The sequence below is a fragment of the Eretmochelys imbricata genome, chromosome 1 (genome assembly GCF_965152235.1).
Source record: "Eretmochelys imbricata isolate rEreImb1 chromosome 1, rEreImb1.hap1, whole genome shotgun sequence".
NCBI classification, from domain to species: Eukaryota; Metazoa; Chordata; order Testudines; family Cheloniidae; genus Eretmochelys; species Eretmochelys imbricata.
Window position 1 is genome coordinate 289,891,928 of NC_135572.1, and position 19,285 is coordinate 289,911,212.

At 42.9% G+C, this 19,285-nt stretch overlaps 1 protein-coding gene across 1 annotated transcript in view; it reads left to right on the forward strand.

Moving 5' to 3' along the window:
* Positions 1-1,199: 1,199 nt before the first annotated feature.
* OSBPL8 (oxysterol binding protein like 8) overlaps positions 1,200-19,285 on the forward strand; it is a 190,503-nt gene continuing 172,417 nt past the window's right edge. Inside the window, exon 1 of the mRNA XM_077832720.1 lies at positions 1,200-1,381. The gene's annotated coding sequence lies outside the window, so the exon portion shown is untranslated. The remainder of the gene's footprint in view (positions 1,382-19,285) is intronic.

Consider the following 19,285-nt stretch of genomic DNA (forward strand, 5'->3'; position numbering starts at 1 on the left):
CACATTTTTATATGTTTAACACCATTATAAATGCTGGAGGAAAAGCGCGGTTTGGGGTGGAAGCTGATAGCGTGTGACTTCCCCACCTAATAACCTCACAAACCCTGGTTTGAGAAACCCTGGTTTAGGGCCTCAGAATGTCATAATCCGGTCCTGGCTGGGGGTGTGTGGGTGTGGAGCTGTGAGAGCCTGAGGGGTGTGTGCCAGGCTGTAGCAGGAGGTGTTGTGGCTGTGGGAGCCCGAGGGGTGTGTACTGGCCAGCAGCTGAGGTTGATGGAGCCGGAGGGGTGTGCGCCGGGCTGTAGCGGCGGTTGAGGGAGCCCGAGGGGTGTGCGCCGGGCTGTAGCGGGGGTTGAGGGAGCCCCAGGGGTGTGCGCCGGGCTGTAGCGGCGGTTGAGGGAGCCCGAGGGGTGTGCGCCGGGCTGTAGCGGGGGTTGAGGGAGCCCGAGGGGTGTGCGCCGGGCTGTAGCGGGGGTTGAGGGAGCCCGAGGGGTGTGCGCCGGGCTGTAGCGGGGGTTGAGGGAGCCCGAGGGGTGTGCGCCGGGCTGTAGCGGGGGTTGAGGGAGCCCGAGGGGTGTGCGCCGGGCTGTAGCGGGGGTTGAGGGAGCCCCAGGGGTGTGCGCCGGGCTGTAGCGGCGGTTGAGGGAGCCCCGGGGTGTGCGCCGGGCTGTAGCGGCGGTTGAGGGAGCCCGAGGGGTGTGCGCCGGGCTGTAGCGGGGTTTGAGGGAGTCCCAGGGTGTGCGCCGGGCTGTAGCGGGGGTTGAGGGAGCCCCAGGGGTGTGCGCCGGGCTGTAGCGGCAGTAGAGGGAGACCGAGTGGTTTTCGCCGGGCTGTAGCGGCGGTTGAGGGAGCCCGAGGGGTGTGCGCCGGGCTGCAGCGGCGGTTGAGGGAGCCCGAGGGGTGTGCGCCGGGCTGCAGCTGGGGTTGTTGTGGCTGTGGGCGGCCGAGGGATGCGTGCCCGGCTGTAGCGGGGGAGCCGGGTGGGGGTGGGTGCGAGGCTGTCCTAGGGAAGCGCAGGCACAGGCGGGGACCAGGGCTAACGGATCTGCAGGGGGCTGGGAGCGGGGCGAGGAGCTGTCAAACCCGCACCCCGCCCTCCCCGGCTCTGTGCCAATGAGTCCGGCCAGGCCCTGTCACGTGACCAGAAGGGGGCGTGGCTGCGCGTGGGCCCTGCCCGGCTGGTCCAGGGCTAAGGCGGCGCGGCTGCTGAGGGGATCAAACAGCGACGCTGCGCCGCGGCGGGGTCCGGGGACGGGAGCCCGAACCCAGGAGCAGGGCAGGAGGCGTCCCGGGCACGATCCCCTATAGCCGGCCAGGGCCGCGCGCGCCTTTTCGTCACACGCGGGTAACGGCCGGGCGCTCCCGGGTGTCGCTTGGGGAGGTGAGAGCCGCGGTCTGGGACGCGCTGCCCGCCCGGGGCACTAACTGGGGTGGTACCGGGGTGCTCAGGCGGCGGCGACTCTGCTGGGGCTTCTCCCAACCGTTGGAATCCGCCCCGGCGCTGCCGGGCTGCGAGCGAGCCGGCCCCTGGGCTGCTGCTCCAGACCCCTCGGCTGCCATGGCGGAGCCCGGCGCTGCCCGCACTGCGGGGGTCCCTCCTGGCCAGCGCCGCCCCCATCCCACCCCGCACCGTGTCGCTGAGGGGTCCGGGGGGAGGCAACGGGGCGCCTCGTTAACTGCCGTCCTCGCCGCTCAGCCGCAAGAGCCCGGCCAGGGTCGCGCCCGGCGCGGCGCTGCGGGGACAGAGGCGTTCGCGTCTCTGCAGCCTGTCCCTGCGGGGCGGTCGCCCCCCGCGCCTTTGTGTGGCGCTTGCTCGTGCGCTAGCACTGGCCGACCTCAACTTCAAACCGTGTTTGATCTGCGAAGGACGTCAGCATAACCAACTGGGCGGGTAACGTTGTTGGGATTGGGAGGGATGTCGCTGGGGTTGTGGAATTACCCTTTTGGCAGGGGGGCTGGGTGGATAAATCACTAAAAACTGGGGCACTTTACTTGTTGAAACCTGTGTAGAAGGTGGTTAGACCCATGGGGAAAATAGTTGAGGGTTGTGTGACTTTGCACGTGATATCATCATGGGTGGTTGTCACTTGGCACTCAGTGTGGTGCCTCGTTCAGTTTTAGGTAAACGTATCTGCTGATGTATTAATCAGACTAAGAAAATGTTTTGCTCTGCAAAATTTAGAGAAAATGAAGAGTAGTGAATTGTCATGCGGGATGCATCGTCATTGGAGGCTTAATGAGCAAGGCATATTTAAGCTGAAACTGGGAATCAAGATAACATACTAATAAGCCCTTTTAAAAATACAGAATACAGTTTTAAAAACCTAGTTTTCTCTGTTGTCAGTAATCTCCTTTTCTTAGAACTGGGAAGGGAGTCTCCTGATTAACAGTTTAATTCCCCCAGGGGAACAAAACTTAAATTTCCCAAGGATTATAAACTGTTGTATATCACCACTGAACCTCCTATATATTTATTAGAAATGTCTATTTGAAAGACTCTTTTAGATACACTCACAAGTATGTTTAATACTTAGTAGTTTAATGAAATACTGTTAATCTTTTAATTCTCAGTCCACTGTGCAGAAGCCCTATAATATTTGTTTTAAAACAATCTGTATAAATCACCGTGTTCAGGAAAGCTGCAAAAAACAAATTACCCCCCCCCCCCACCAGTGTTCTCTAAAGGTAGATTTAAAAAAAAAAACTTAAAAGAGTTGAACCTATCACTTTTTATTAGAAATTCATCTGCTTATATGTGTGTATTTAAAGCAAAACATAGAGCTGTTCAAACCGAGGACAGAAAAAAATCTCAAAACATTAATTTTCATGAGAGGGCTCTTTTGGCTGAAACCTTAGATGTTTTATTTTAATCCCTGGAGATAAATTAAAATGGAAATTAACACTGGACAAAACCTGACTTGTATGATTAGCTCCCAAGTAAAACTCACTTTGATGTTAACCTCATTTTTATTCTCCTTAAATCTGTCAGATCTTTGAAATAAGGGCTGTAGCAGTTCTTAAAAACATCAGCAGTTGGACAGTTGTCTGCTCACTACAAATGTTGTGGTGAGGATGTATTTAGTTCCATTCCTTTGCTCTCCTTGCCAACTCAGTTCTTGTGAGCTGGCAGGAATCTGAAATTGATAGCCCTGCTTCCTTAAGCACAGGGCTTAAACCGAAAACAAACACGCTTTCATTTCATTGACTTGTGATATCTTTAGAAAATAGGAGCTTCTCTGAATCCAATGCAAACACCTACAAATGTTCTTTCAGCCATGTACTAATTTTCCTAAAAACTCTTTAGCCTCTGCTGTAAACTGGTTTGCCACATGCCTATCTGGTATGTACTATGCAGTATTTTAGTCTTTGAAACCTACAGTAGCACTTGACAAGCAGGATTCTAGTCCATCTTAGTTCATTGCCTGTTAAAAATGCTTCTAGCTGGGGAAAAGGGAGGTGTTGCAAAGGGGTGCTGGATGCTTGTTCCCATCTATGGTTATGGTAACTTGTGAGCTGTTAGGCTTTAAGTCAGTGATACTCAGACTGGGGCTTGGGAGCTGCAAGTGGCTCTTTGCAGTACGTAATATTTAAACACTGTGATTTAATTATTAACCAGTCAGGATGCTTTTACAGTAAAAGCTTTATCTGGCATGTTCGGGGAATGGGGGGTGCTGGTAAGTCAAAATTCCGGTTAACTAAGAGTTATGCTTACCAATGGAGGGAGGGGAATGCAGGGCACAGGCTGTGGGAGGGAGTTTGGGTGTGGGAGGGGACATGGGAGGGTTTCGGGGTGCTGGATCTGGGCAGTGCTCACCTCGGGTGGCTCCCCGCAAGCGGTGACATGTCCCTGCTGCTTCTAGATGGAGGGGTGGTCAGGTGGCTCTTCATGCTGCCTCTGCCCGCGCAGCTCCCATTGGTCGTGGTTCCCGGCCAATGGAAGCTGTGGAGCCAGCGCTTGGGGCGGGGACAGAGCCCCCGTGGCTGTTTCTTTGCCAAAGAGCAGCAGGGATATGTCGCCAGGTAGGGAGCCTGCCGGTGCCAACCAGACTTTTAATGGATATCAGAAATGCCAGTTTCTAGAGGTTTCTGGTTAACATGCAGAATAACCCAGCTTTTACTGTACTATGTTATTAACCAGTGTAGTTGATATAATAATACTTAGAATAACCAAGAAAATTAATTAAAAAAAATAAAGTACTACTACTACTGTGACTCTCTTGGGTAATGTTGATTGCTAATTTGGCTCTTGAACAACTGAAGTCTGAGTATCACTGCTTCAAGTATTTAAGATGTGACAGAGTCCTTCTTTTGGAGAAAAGAAAAGCTAACTAAGAGCTGTGAATAAAGGGAACCAGTGCTTAGACAGCTAGATACAAATGACAGCAACGAATTGAGTGTTTTTCCTGCTTTTAACCACGGGTTGCAGGGGGACTATCTTAAATTGGGAACCAAAGATCTGAAAATTCCTTGTTGTGTTTAAAAGCTTTTCTGTCTTCTCACGTTCAAAGAGTGTCCAAGGAAACACTTTCCCAGCCCATACTATTTATTTGTCAAGGATCCTTTCACTTTTTTAGCAACTCTGAGACTAAGAACTTTAAAAAAAAAAAAAAAAAAGTTAAGGCAAACACTGTATAAAACCTAAAATCCTTTTCTCTTTTTTGTGAAGGTTAACTGCAGAGGAGAAAAAGTTGGGTTTGTGCTCTTCTTGCCTCTTCTTATATAATGAAGGCCCAGTTTATATATTTTTTTAATCTTGCTTGTTTTTAACAAATTACAAATTCAGGTTTTGTCTGCTCTGGAAGGCTCTTTGACTCTTGGAGTTGTTGAAACTATTAAATCCCTAGAGTCAAGAGAGTGAAAGTAGAGTAACAGGATTTTTAAATCGTCTTTTGCATGTAATGTTCTCTGTGTCTGTTGTGCTAGTTAATTTACATACTTTAAAGACATGATCCAACTCCGGTTGACTTCAGTGATGGATCAGGCTGAAAGTCTGGCATAAAGTGCAGCCAGTTTGACTAATGTGCACCTAACCATGTTGTAGCTATTTTATACACCATTTCTTTAGGATGTGAGTCCAGGGAAGTGAAGATACTAATGTTTTGAACCACACATTGACAAAATGTTATTAAGAGCAAGCCACATTATGCAGGATTTACATATCTTAGCATTCAGATGCTCTCTGCAAGAAACCTTTTCCCCATGTCTAAAAATTAGCTGCAATTAATGATAGAAGCATATAGGTCCTCCCTACTCTCAGTTTTAAACTAAGGGTCACAAATACAGCTGACCAATTGTGTGTTTCATGATGGTGCATGCACCAGATATAAACATATATACAAAAACCATTTACTACAACAGAAATGCCTCCCTGAACTTCTGTACTGTGTATTCTGGGGAACAGCACTTCTAAAAAGTCTTAATTCTTGACAAAAACTTGTGATTACTGATTCTTGGGTGAGATGCTACTTAAGTTTTCAGTACTCTGAATACATTAGACAGAGCTTGAAAAGAGATTATGAGCTTGATCTCTGACTTTTTTCCTTTCACTTTTTTTCTCTGTTTCCCCAACTGTGATATCTTTCTATCTCATGCAGTGTATGTGGCTGTCACTTTAGGCTGTAAGTCACAAGAGCTCTCTAATTCAGGCCTCATGCTCTCCTGCTTTTGAACAGGGAAGAGTCTTGATAAAGAAAGTAGATATAACTGTATTTGTAAAATATATGCTGACGTGTTGCTTTGCTGTGCCAGTGGACTTGCTGTATGAACCATAATAGCCTTCACGTAGTATGATTTGTCATTATTTTAATGTAATGGCTATCTCCGCTTCAGAGGGAGAGAAGATTTAAAAATAAATGAGCTAGGTATCGTGAAAGGAGACAAGGGGAAGGGAGCCGTTGTCTTAAGGAAGCAAGAATGAATCATTGTTTTCTGTAAAATGCAGTTTTTATACTGGTTAAGTGTTGCAGTAGTTTTCTGGAAGTACCCACAAAGTACTAGATGCTGTACAAACATAAAAGATGATGTTCCTTACCCCAAAGAACTTACTGTTGAATTTTTGGCTTTCTGCTTAATGTTTTCTGATAAGTAATTAATGAAGATTTCTGCAAATAGTCTCTGTCAGGAGTGCTGACGGGGAGAGCTGTAGCTGGAACTCATTAAAAGGTATATTTGCATGGCTCCTATGTTTACAGGAAATAAAAAATTAGAGGCTTTGCAATTGTGCAGTTGCAGGCAGTCAGTGAGATGAGGTGTGGGGGATGTGCAGAGTATTTGCTTTTCTAAATGTCAAGCTGAACAGGTTCTTTATTGAGTAGTACTAAAATTTATTTTCTGCATTCTGTGCACAGATTTACTCATGTGAAACCAATAAAGTTTTTATGTTTTAGTCCATTCTAACACATTTCTAGTCTGATTATTTTTAACAGATATGGTGTGTGTGTACCTTACAGCATAAATAGTATTGGAAGATTAGGAGTTGGCATTATGAGAGGCCAAGGACAAAATTAGGCCTGGTGTACAACCCAGAGCCCCACTTCCACATAGGTTGGGGGAGGGGGCCATGCTGTAGGATTCCTACTTAAGAACTGTCTTTGTATCCTGCTTGGTTAAGTCATCTCTTGTAGCAGTCTTTGGCTAATTAATATTAGGTTGAAGCCATTTTTGCTCACCTCCAGCTGCTTAAAGAGGATGTGGTCTCACTCTGCCCTCAAAACCCCAGAAATTCCTGCGTGTGGAAGGGAGAAGGAAGAACCTAGAAAAGGCTGATGGAAGGGCAAAGGAGGAAGCCACCCTCAGCTGAGAGGCTGTAAGATGGCCTCTGCTACTCCATCGCTTCTTCCTTCCTATAAACCACACCCACAGCCGGGAAGCTCTGGGGTTTTGGGGGCAGAGTGAGACCCATGAATAACTCTTGTGGCTGCCTCTGCTGTTTGACTTTTCTAATGACCAGTAGAGTGAAATTGACAGTTGTGAACAGTAGCAATGAAAATGACTATGCTTGTTTTGTTTTGCTGCTTACTGAGAAAGGTATATGCAACTGCTGAAGCACCGGAGCTGTCTTCCTATAAATCTTTTTAGACAGACAGCACTGCATCATATTGATGCTATAAGATTTTCTTTGCAATTGTAAGGAATCAGAACTAAGGTCCAGATTCTCAAAGGTAATTAGGCTCAGATCCTCAAAAACAGGCACCTATGCTGCTATTTAAAATTAAAGACTTAGTTATGTAGAAACCAGTGGTTTTGGGCCCTTTCTGTTCTTGCCCCCTCTTAACTTGGGGGAAAAAGTTCTTGCTCCTGGAGAGTAGACTTTTTTCAAATCCAGGACAAAAATATTTGCCTCTTATTGGAGAGAGAGTACCACCAGTGTTAAGCCTTGCTTAGTTTTATGAGTGACACAAGGCATAACCTTTTGGACAGCGAAGTTACATCAGTGAAGAGATTATCTGATGATTGAAGACTGAGCAGAAGAAACTTCAATTACCAGTATTTAAAGTAACTACTTGGTCAGCTCATGGTAACAGTATGTTACATGTTTCAGAGTAACAGCCGTGTTAGTCTGTATTTGCAAAAAGAAAAGGAGTACTTGTGGCACCTTAGAGACTAACCAATTTATTTGAGCATGAGCTTTCGTGAGCTACAGCTCACTTCATCGGATGCATACCGTGGAAACTGCAGCAGACTTTAAATATACACAGAGAATATGAAACAATACCTCCTCCCACCCCACTGTCCTGCTGGTAATAGCTTTTATATATGTTACATGCTTTTCCAGTAACTTGGTACATGTTAATTTAGACCTTGTCCACATTTAAATGTAGATTGACCTAGCCATGTCAATCAACGTGTGAAAAATTCACACCCCTGAGTACCATAGTTAAGATGACTTAGCCCTGTTGTAGACATGGTTAAGTTGATGGAAAAAGTCTTCTGTTGACCTAGCCACTGTCTCTTGTGGGGTTGGATTACTTACATTGACTGAAAAAGCTCTTCCATCGACATGGGAAGCATCTCTGCTATCGGTGCTACACCAGCATAGCTGCTGCTATAGCACCCATAATGTATCTGTGCCCTTAGCCTTATAGCTTTACACCCACAACAGAGAGCCTTGCTGGTGCACCTTGGTGTTTGTAGATCAGTGACCTTGAACTCTGCAGTATAGGAGTATGTACGTCGTAGGCTCTCTTAATTCTAATTTGATTATTGAGAACCAATTTATATCATGGATGATCTGAACATAAAGAGTATATCTAAAAACAGCACTTCCATGTATTATAGCATTTACTGTCAGGAAATACTTCTGTCAAGGTTCTTATATCTTAGGTGGATTGTATACTGATATGTTTTCCTGCCCCCCAATTCAGTACACTATCCCTTGTTTAGTTTGATATTAAACCCAATTTTTTACTCCATCTGCACTTTATAATGTGTTGCAGATTTTCAGTTGCAATGCATACATTATAGATAGAGCCGTACCACATTCATGGTCCATTTTGGTCAGTTTCACGATCGTAGGATTTAAAAAATCATAAATTTTATGATTTCAGCTATTTAAATCTGAAATTTCACGGTGTTGTAATTGTAGGGTTCCTGACCCAAAAAGGGGTTGTGGGGGGGTCGCAAGGTTATTGTAGGTGAGGTTGCGATACTGCTACCCTTAGTTCTGCACTGCTGCTGACGGCAGAGCTGCCTTCAGAGCTGAGCAGTTGGAGAGCGGCAGCTGCTGTCTGGGAGCCCAGCTCTGAAGGCAGAGCCGCCGCCAGCAGCAGCAGCAGCAGCGCAGAAGTAGAGTGACAGTACTATACTATGCCATCCTTTACTTCTGCACTGCTCCCTCCAGAGCTGGGCCCTCAGTCAGCAGCTGCCACTGTCAGGCCGCCTAGCTCTGAAGGCAGCACGGAAGTAAGGGTGGCAATACCATGACACCCCCCCATAACATTGTGACACCCCACAACTCCTTTTTGGGTCAGGACACCCAATTTGAGAAACGTTTGTCTCCCCAGTGAAATCTGTAGGATAGGGTAAAAGCACACAAGACCAGATTTCATAGTCCGTGACAGCCCATAATTATAGAACCTCTTGGAGTGGGGAAGAGGGAGCAGTTAGTAGTGGTTGACAGCTGGTTTCTGATGTAGGGTGCCTGGGAAAGTGAGGAATCAGACCTGGCTTTCGGCAGTGAGGAGGCAGCTTGGACTCTGATTCTGGGAGGTAAAGAAATCTTTGTTTCTTCCTACCTTTAACTAGGTAGGAATGTGGGTTTTATTTTGTAATGAACAACTTCTTACTGCAGTCTACAACAATTTCTCCTACATGCAATAAAAAAGGAGATGATACCTCAGGGTTTTTTTGATGGGTGTTTTTTTTTTGGGGGGTGAAAATTTTAACAGGGAAATAACTATAATTTTTGATATCTAAACTGTACAGTACGTAACCTGTATAACTTATTTTGCATTTGTTACCTTCACCTCATCTCCCAGTCCTTCCATTTTAAAAAAAAAATACACTTGTTGCATCTAGTCTCTTTGGATTCATAAGCCTTTGAGGATAATGATTGTTACTGTTTGTGGTTGTACAATCCCTAGCACAATGATCCTGAGCGGTGCCTCAGAGTGGTACTTCAATACAAATGCTAGTTAATAATATTGCTCTACTGAGATGAATAGGAGTAATTTTTATTTGTTTCTTTTCCAGACCTGTTCACTGTACCCACAGACATGTGCAGATGCCACTGCATTTGTCGGCTTACATTTTGAAGGTTATTTTATGGTTTTAAGGGATAGTTTTTCTTTTTTTTAAAAGAATCTTAGATTTAGGCACACAATTATGCATCTGTTTATGCAGCTGCATAACTGCATGAAACAGAACAGTAGGATACAGTTTCCATTCTAACTTCACTCACTGGCTTTTAACTTCCTCAGAAAAGTTGCTTCTGGGTTGAAATTTATTTGCTTGACCTTGGAGCAAAGGTTAATCTTATATTGGAAGATGTTTAACAATCAATACAGCCACTCTTAAATTATGGGAATACTTTTCCTATATGTTACAGGAGATGTCTTAATGGTCACATAACTGTAATGGGAGAAGTGACAGCTTCCTAGTTGGTTGAAGTAAATACTTCAGATTTGAAGAAAACAGGCTTAGTGTTTAAATGACATATATTTAAAAATGACTGTAAGTTGACAGATACGTCAGTTGGGGAAGGTATAATAAAGCCCAAACTACAGTTCCGTCCAAACCTATTTTTCTAAGGACTGGCTGTACTAACTTGAAGAAGATTAAAAAATAGGATCAAAGTAACAAAAAACACAACCATCAAGTGAGGTTTTTACAGCATTTAGCACATGGGAGAGTGGAAACCCCCTTCCCCTGGGTGGGTTCTTTTGATACCTTTTTGATCTCCTTACAAGTCCTCATGAAGGGTTTTACCTGAACATTCATTACTACTGGGGGAATTCTGCACCACTGCGCATGCGCAGAATTCATGTGCTGCTCAGAATTTTTTTTCTCAGAAGAAAATATTCTGCAAAGAAGTGCTGCAGTTATGCCTTTTGCCCACCAGGGACCTCTGTGGCACCAGGACAGTGAGAAGCTTCTCCCAAGCAGGAACAGCCCAGCTGGGGATAGGGAAGAGAAGAGGCTGTATTCCTCAAAGCACCCTGCTCGTGGGGCTAGGTCAGGATGCATGGGATGTGGGGGAATGGACAGCATGGGGCTGCTGTGGGTCATGGTGGTGGTCACAAACTGGGGTTCAGAATGGCTAGTGAGGGGGATGGCAGGGGCTAAATGGGAGTGGGGGTGCAGAGACATGGGGATGGGGGCAGATGTGCCTGACTGAATGAGAATGGCTAGGGTCTGCATCGGGGAGGCTCCCTAACAATCCCTCCTCCCCCCCCTAAAAAGAACAACGAACCCCTGTTCCATACTTCTCCCACCGACACCCAACAGCCCTCCAAGTTCATACCCCAGGCCCCTTCCCAGCAATTACTTCCCTCTCCCTCAGCTCCTTTGTTACCCTTGACTCCCCCAAGTCTCAGAAGCAGTGCAAAGAGGTGTGGGAAATATGTTTGTACTGTAGTTTAAATGAATTATTATTCAAAGTTCTATATTAATATGCCTTGTAAGGAATCTCTTTGTCAAAAAACATTTCCTGAATCTTTTTTTGTTGTCTGTATGTTACAGATATACTTGCTGATGGGTATTTTGAAATAATTTACTAAAATAATTGATACTGGCATGATTATATTGTTGTTTTGAAAAATAAAATATGCAGAATTTTTATTTTTTTGGTCCGGATTTCCCCCCAGAAGTAATTCATCTACCCTCCAACTGAGCTGAGACTAGTCCTTATATATTTCTCAAAGGCAGTTGCCTGATTCTTTGGTTTCATGACTGATAGGCTCATTTCTTTCTTGGCAACGAAATTTCTCAGCCTATTCTGAAAGGGCCCAAGCACCTAAATGTGTGTGACCCAGGACCTTGTTACACTGATCTCTTTTGTGTATGTGTATTAAGATACACTGTTTCTTTTTTAAGTGTATGACTGTATTCTTCAACAAAGCTAGTTCTTTTGTCTTAAAACTTAGGAAACTAAAAAACCAAAAAAATTGTTTATGTGGTATTAGTGATGCAAAACCGTGAGCTTAAGTTAGGAAATTTGGAGAGTTAGTGCAGCAAGAACTATTAACTTGTCCACACTGTGGTTTTGTAGTGACTTCCATTGTTTTTGTTTTTTTGTTTTTGTTCAGTCTAAACAGTAATTATTGCTGTATTTATTCTGTGCCATAACTTGGTCCCATTGTACATTCTGTATATTTTTACATTCAGGTAAATATTGTAATACTTAGAAGTTACCAAAACCTGTGATTTCTCAACCTGAACACTGTCTTAATGCTGTTTCCCTTTAAATATAAACTTCATGTGTATGATACTTCAAATAATGAAGCTAAAAAGACCTTTTGTTTAGATACTAGTTGACTCTAAATTGATACCTACCTTCTAACACATCATAAAGTGAATAAATGAACTTTTGTTCTTTGAAGGGGTACTGTTACATCCAACTTGGACGCAAATCTCTTTAAGAACTTAATCCTAAAAAATTGAAGATCAATAAAAAATACTTCCACAAAACTTGTGAAAACCTATTCCAATGGGAAGCTTTTATTAACAAATAAATATTTCCTGCACTGTCAGCATCTTGACAGAGATTGTGCAGGGGCATGAAAACAGAAAATGAAACTATCTATAAACAAAAAAAATTGACGAATCAGTTTATTTTCCTTGCTAGGGCTCAGAGAAATGGGAAAATAAACGTACTGAAAAATAATCAGAATTTCAATATTTTAAGTATCTTTGATGTAGTAATACAGTTATGGGGAACTTCTTATCTTAATGAGTGTTCGCTCCAATACTAACTTCTTTATTCTGCTTGTTGCTCAAATTCAGGTTTTTTTGTATTACATTTATTTATCTTTGTCTGAATTGAGTCCTCTAAAAGCAGAGTATGACTCTGCTTATAGTGATCAGAAGATGACAAACCGAGCCCACTGCAGTTAGAGCAATCTCTGAGAATTGTGTAGTGAAGCCTATACGTTGGTCTGTTGTCTTATTAATTGCTGGAAAAGATACTTGGCTGAATTCCAAAGAGAAATGTAGTTAATTTTGATGAGTCATTATAAAGCAATTAGTTGTGGGGGAAGTTGTCGTATTGGTTTTGTTTACAGTGATCACATACTTCACATATTTAAACAAAACTTCCACATATGGACTAAAAAGTTTGTCTATAGCAAGTTTGTCTATAACAAAACTTTATCCATAAGACAAGATTAATATTTTTATGGGGAAAACATGGGCAATGTTTGATGAAGTGACCTCATATTTTGATGAATATACTGAAGTAATATGTCCACACAATCTTCACCAGTCTGCAAGTATTTTGATGATATTGTGTGTTCGGGTTTACATCAGGATATTCAAAACTCAGCTTCCAAAGACCACATCTAAGTCAAAGTGAGGATACATAGTGACATATAACTGTGTTTTACTGCTAAGTATCTATTTTGTCTTTCATGGGTGAATATTAAAGATTTAATTGATGTAAGATTCCTTTCTGTCACTGAAAATGGTATATATCACTAGCCTGCCATAACCACTGAATGTTAGCCACAGAAACCTGTTTTACCATTATTTTCCACTCCAGGGAAAAGCCTGTACATAGTCTTTTAAGGCTTTGTCTACACTGGTACTTCGTCGACAAACCTTCTGTTGTTCAGGGGAGTGGAAGTTTTTTGTCGTCAGGATAGAGCTCTCCTGCCGACAAACCGCAGCTACACTTTGCGGCTTTTAGTGGCACGGCTATAGTGCTAAAAGCTGCGTAGCGTAGCCATACCCATAGCCAGTGTGCGCTTGTGTCCCCACTTTGCACCCATCCACTAATCTAGTACAATCTTCCTGCATAACCCTTCCTCAATTAACGTCTTTTCTCTCTCTCCTGTCTTCTGCTTTTGTTACTCTTTTTTTCTCTTCTTGTTTTTACTCTGTTTATGATTGCCCCCCCTTTTCTTTTGTTTGTTCCCCCAGCCTATTTCATTGCTCGCCAGAAGGCTATATGGTGCTGGGGTAAGGTAGGGGGTCGTTAATCACTCTAGCACCAGGACATGAGCGCTCTCAAGAGTCTGTGTTATAAGAGCAGATGTATAATCTGTCTTGTAAGCCTGAACTGCTGTTGGAACGGAAGGTGGCTTTCAAGAAGCTGTGCTCTCTTACCCACAGCATGCGTTCAGCGAGAAGTTGAGTGAATCAAGGATCATGTGACTTCTTCCTGTCTCTCCTCCCCCCCAGCTGTCACTTTGCTCCTCTGCCTAACACTCATACTGCTCCTCTCCACAGCCCATTTTTCCTTGAACTGGTGCGTGCTTGCCCTGGGTGCCCAGATTCCAGGTTGAGGTGCTTGGGGGAGAATGGGGAAAAAAATATAGCCAGCTCTTCTTATTTTTGGTTTTGATATGGCTTGATGACTGAGCCATTTTAAAATCGCTGAGTAGTATGAGGCAGTCTGGCATTAATAGATGGAATTTTACTGAGAGGTGTATTTTGGTACTTCATAAGAACAAGTAATTTGTTTTTTAACATGGACAAAATAGTTATGAGGCTACTTGGACATTAAGGTTCTGAATCTCTGTAAACTGCAGTTTTGTTCCTCAGCTGTGGAAGTCAAACATGCCTGATGTGCCGTACTGCTGAACAGTGCTGGGACAATGAGTTCACCATTGTTTCTTTCACTGGAGAGCTGTTCCTACCGATAAATAGTGTAACCTGAAAATAAATACTTACTATGTCTAGAAACTGTCCAGTCTTTGTGATTGCATAACTTTTTGTCTGAAAAAGGCTGCAGGTCAGCCTTTTTGTAATAAGAGAACAGGCTTCTCATAATGAGTGATGTAAGTGCCCCACTTTCTAATCTGTACAGTGGAAAGCAACCACAAAACCAGAATTATTTGTGGTACTCTTCAAATTGAATGATGATCCTTTCCATAGCTTGTGTATTAACTGAAACACTCTTAATAACTTATCAGTTAACAAGAGTGCAGTATGATGTATATTACTTCAGCACTATGTTGTGAGTCAGGACTGATTTTTATTTTTTTAATTTTTTTTTTTTTAATCTATTCCTTATTTTTGTATCAGTGGTCACACTTGACTGGATTGACCTTTTCAGTTTGAAGTCAAGGGAACATAAATTTATCTGCCCCTACCTTCTTTTGGGATATGTACCATTGGTGCAGCTCCAGCTAATGTAGATGAGGCACGGGTGTTTTTACTATTTCTTGTCTAATGAGATAACACAATGGTGATGCTTTTGCCCTGTCCAGATTACAGTCACACTTTTGCTACCGCTAGTGGAGCTGCATTTTATGTATGCTTTATTAAACTCAGATGAATTTTGGGATCTTGAAAGTGGAGGCCAAACCAAACTTTAGTGAGCCAAGCATATTGCTGTGTGACACTGTTAGCTTCCCCACACCTCTGCAGTACTTTTGTTCGTTTCACTTCTCGGTCTCTTCTAAATGTAGATATTTTACAGTGTGGACTAACATAAAATGTTTAGATAATCCAATAAAACAGAAGATGTAAAAATAAAATGGAAGACACCAAAAAAAGGAACAAATGTAGCACGTGCCATTATCCCAGCTAGTGAAATGTTTTCTGGTGACATGGCTCTTTAAAGAGCCAATGATTGGAGACCTACGGGAGTACTTTAAAAGACACACAGTGAGGATGCTTGATCTTAAGTAACTACTTGCTGAGTGTCCTCTTTCTAAGAGTGCTTTGTGTAAGCCTGAATTTGAGGAAAACATTTTAATTTTGTTGGTCAAAACAGAGACAAGGGAAGGAAAAAGAAATGCAGTCCTATGTAGTAGATAATTTTGAAGGAAGTGTTCATATTTGTGTCAGGTCATGCACTTAAAACTTAAAATTCTATGTGTGGTGACCTTTTATTTTGTTTTAAGGTCAGAAGGGTCCATTATGATCATCTAGTTTACTTCCTGCATAACACATGCCATAGGACTTCACCCAGTAGTTTCTTTATAAAATCGATAAATTCTGTTTGAGCGTTAGCATAGCTCTTAGAAAGATATATAGTCTTCATTTAAACACTTCAACTGTTGAACCTACCACATCCCAAGGCAAGTTGTTCTAGTCGTTAACTACTCTTACTGTTAAAAATGTGTGGCATATTCCTTGTCTGAATTTGTCCAGCTTTACCTTTAACCACTGAATCTCATTATGCCTTTTTCTGATAGATTAAAGAGCCCTCCACTATCAGAAATCTCTTACACATTCAGGTACTCGTAGACTTTGCTCAAGTCATCTCTTCACCTTCTCTTTCATAAATTACATACATTTAGCTTCCCTAGTTCTCACTATAAGGCATGTTTTCTAAACCTGGAACTATTCTTGTATGTCTTTTCTGAACACTTTCCAATTTGTCAACATCCTTTTTGAAGCGTAGACATCAGAAATGGAGACGATATTTCAGTAATAATCTCACTGTGCTGTGAACAGGGGTGATGCCACCTCCCTGCTCCTGCTTGATGTTCCTCTGCTTAGGCAGGCAAAAATTGCATTTGCCCTCTGTCACACAGAGCCCTGATAGAGCTCTTCCTTTGTCTGGACACTATCTCCACACCGAGTCCGTTTTATGTGGAGCTCACCTCATTGGGCTCCATGTGCACTTTAAGTCTCCTGAGTCTGGACATAATCTCTAGGCACTGCCCCGTCTGGAGGTGCCCTTTTAGAGTGCAGATCCTCTGTCTAGCACCCCCTTCTGAGATCTGTGCCCAATTGCCTAGTCCCTGGGACTAATCCTGGTCCTTCAGACTTCTCTGTATCTTAAGTACACCGCTCTTCTCCAGAATTTCAGCTGTGTGGCTGAAATTCTGACTTTACAGTTAAACTCTTCAGGGGCATATGACAGTGAAAGCAAACAGATATTGCTCAGTATTCCAAACGCCATTACTCTTTACTTTAGCAACATGGGATATGTGCCAGTCTAGACAAAATACAATACAGTTCTACACATTTTCCCTGTCTCAGCTTCTTCATCACACTGGGGAATCCTCTGAAGTGTCCAGAGTCATTTCTTGAGTCTTGTGGCACCTTTTAGGTCATCTAGTGGTTTGAGCATTGTCCTGCTAAACCCAGGGTTGTGAGTTCAATCCTTGAGGGGGCCATTTAGGGATCTGGGGCAAAAATTGGGGATTGGTCCTGCTTTGAGCAGGGGGTTGGACTAGATGACCTCCTGAGGTCCCTTCCAACCCTGATATTCTATGATTCAGCTTTCTGTGACCTTGGCTGGTAGTCCTGCAGTTAAACCAGAGCCCCTGTTGTGAAAATATACCCATCAATTCCTCTCTTCTACAGCAGCTTTGGGTAGGTCTCTGAGAATCTCAAGTTTGTGTTCCCCTACTAATAGTTTTAGTACTAATGCTGGTGACTTTTCCATTCTCCACTTCATCAACCCTTTGCAAATAAACTTTTTTTGGCTGGTTTTCCCAATCAGACAACCTCTTCAGCATACAAATTGTATGATTAGAGCACAGTCATTAAGACTAATGACTATTTTCTTGGGTCTGGCAGAGATGTGCTACAGCCTTGTGCCACATCTGTTCAGAGGCATTCCATGATACAAAAATTTAATATAAACCAGAATTCATAAATTACAGTCACATTCTCTTAGCTACAGCAGTGGAAGCTCCTGTTCAGTTGGCTACCTACCATGACTTCTAAGTCTTTTTCACTGTCACTGCATTCCAGGGTACAGTCCCCCATCTTGTAAGTGTATCCTACTGTTTTTTTTTCTAAAAGTATGATGATGGGCTCAAATGAGCCTACCTTGCCAGGTGATAAGTCTGTATAATGGACCTGTGTCCATTATTTATCACTCCACCAATTTTGTGTTGCTTGTTTAAAGAAGGTTCACTATTCCTGACCAATGGGAGCTGCAGGAAGCGGCGGGCAACAGGGACATGCTAGTCGTTGCTTCCCGCAGCTCCCATTGACTGGGAACAGCAAACCGTGGCCATTGGGAGCTGTGGGGGGCTGTGCCTGTGGGTGGTCAACGTAAACAAAATGTCTCGCGGCCCGCCTTCGGATTACCCTGATGGGCTGCGTACCGAAGGTTGCCAACCCCTGCTTTAGGGCATAATCCATCTACTAACTGATGTAAGTTTCTTCCAAATTCCAATGTGCAGTTTACTCCATAAGTGCCCATTATAGGGTTACTCATGCTTTCCTGTGAAAAAGCTGGTTCTGGCCACTGCCAGGCAAGGCACTGAACTAGATGGCAACATGGATCATATCCAGTATGAAAATTCCTATGTTATATCATATCCGTGAAAAGCAAAACAAAGATGGCTATTTGGAGGTCATATTATTAAATCTCATAACTATTGTGTTGAAAGTTCTCAGAAGTCTCTCAAAAGAACAGAGCAAAGATTGAATAATTAAAATATACATATCTCCTAAAAAGCATCAGATTCTATTTACGCCGAACAGCACCCACTGCACCAGGTTTCCTATAGAAAAAAGTGGCATGACAGGCCATTTTTAAATTAAATGCTGAAATATGGATTTCAGAGCCTAACTGCAGGTACTCAGCTTCGGAAGTTTATGCCATTAATCATTATTTACAAAGGCCTTTTTAAAATTAATAGTCAGTCAAGTTGCTTTTTTTTCTGTAGGAAACTTGGTGGAATGGATGCTGTTCAGCACGATTGGCAAACTCTAGTGCTCTTATAATCACCAACTTGCATCAATAGAATTAGTTTAAACAAAAAGGACAAGTTGCTAAGATTCAAGGATTGTGTTGAAATTATTCTTCTTAAAAATAGAAGATGTGAAGCTAGAAGTTAGTGAGCCAGCATTGGTATGTCGGATATTAGGCATAATTGGTGGACGAAATAGTGAGGGTTTGGCTACTGAAACACGTTTCATCATCATGGCTGCCGCTCCCATCTTTTTCTGTGACCCCAGGCCTTCATCCTGATCTTGAGATATGTCCTTACTAGACCAGGCCAGAGAGAGGGAGCAGGATGACATCACCACCCTACCAGCTCCAGCTGAATCCTAACCACCACCTGGGATGAAACGACTTTAATGTCATCCGTAATAAAAAATGTTGATGCCATCTAAGAGACTGTCAGACAAGGGTTTTTCCTTTCTAAAACACTGTAAAGCTAGAGTGAGAGGAAACAAGAAATGTTAAAATGAAAGCCTTATTTAACGCTTTACATTTCAAATGCTTTAACTGTTTTTTCTTTTCTGTATCTTTAATACAAGGTTTAAAGGGTTTTTATTGGTGTATACCAAACACCTTGTTTAAAACTAATGTTGGACATAGACTGGGTTATGTTAACGTCATTGGCCCATTTATTTCACCTAAATTAAAATATTATTCCCATACTTTTGTCTTCTAAATGCTCTGGGTTTCAAGAAAGCTTCACTCAACCCCCATCTCACACACATGCACAAAACTGCTCTTTATATTCAATAGCCAAGTCTTCCAAAGTCTCAAAATACTGTGTTGTACATTTACACAAATATGCTTTAATAAAATTAAAACTAAGCAGTTGTTAAAAGAAAGGGCACTGATACTTTATCCTTGCTTTCTTATTGTTTACTTGCTAATATGAAAAATTCTGTAATCCACAGCCTCCCACTAAGTAAGACCTAGAGGCTCTACTGTAATTTTAGAACAATAACTTCCAAAGAAGGTGGCAAAATATGG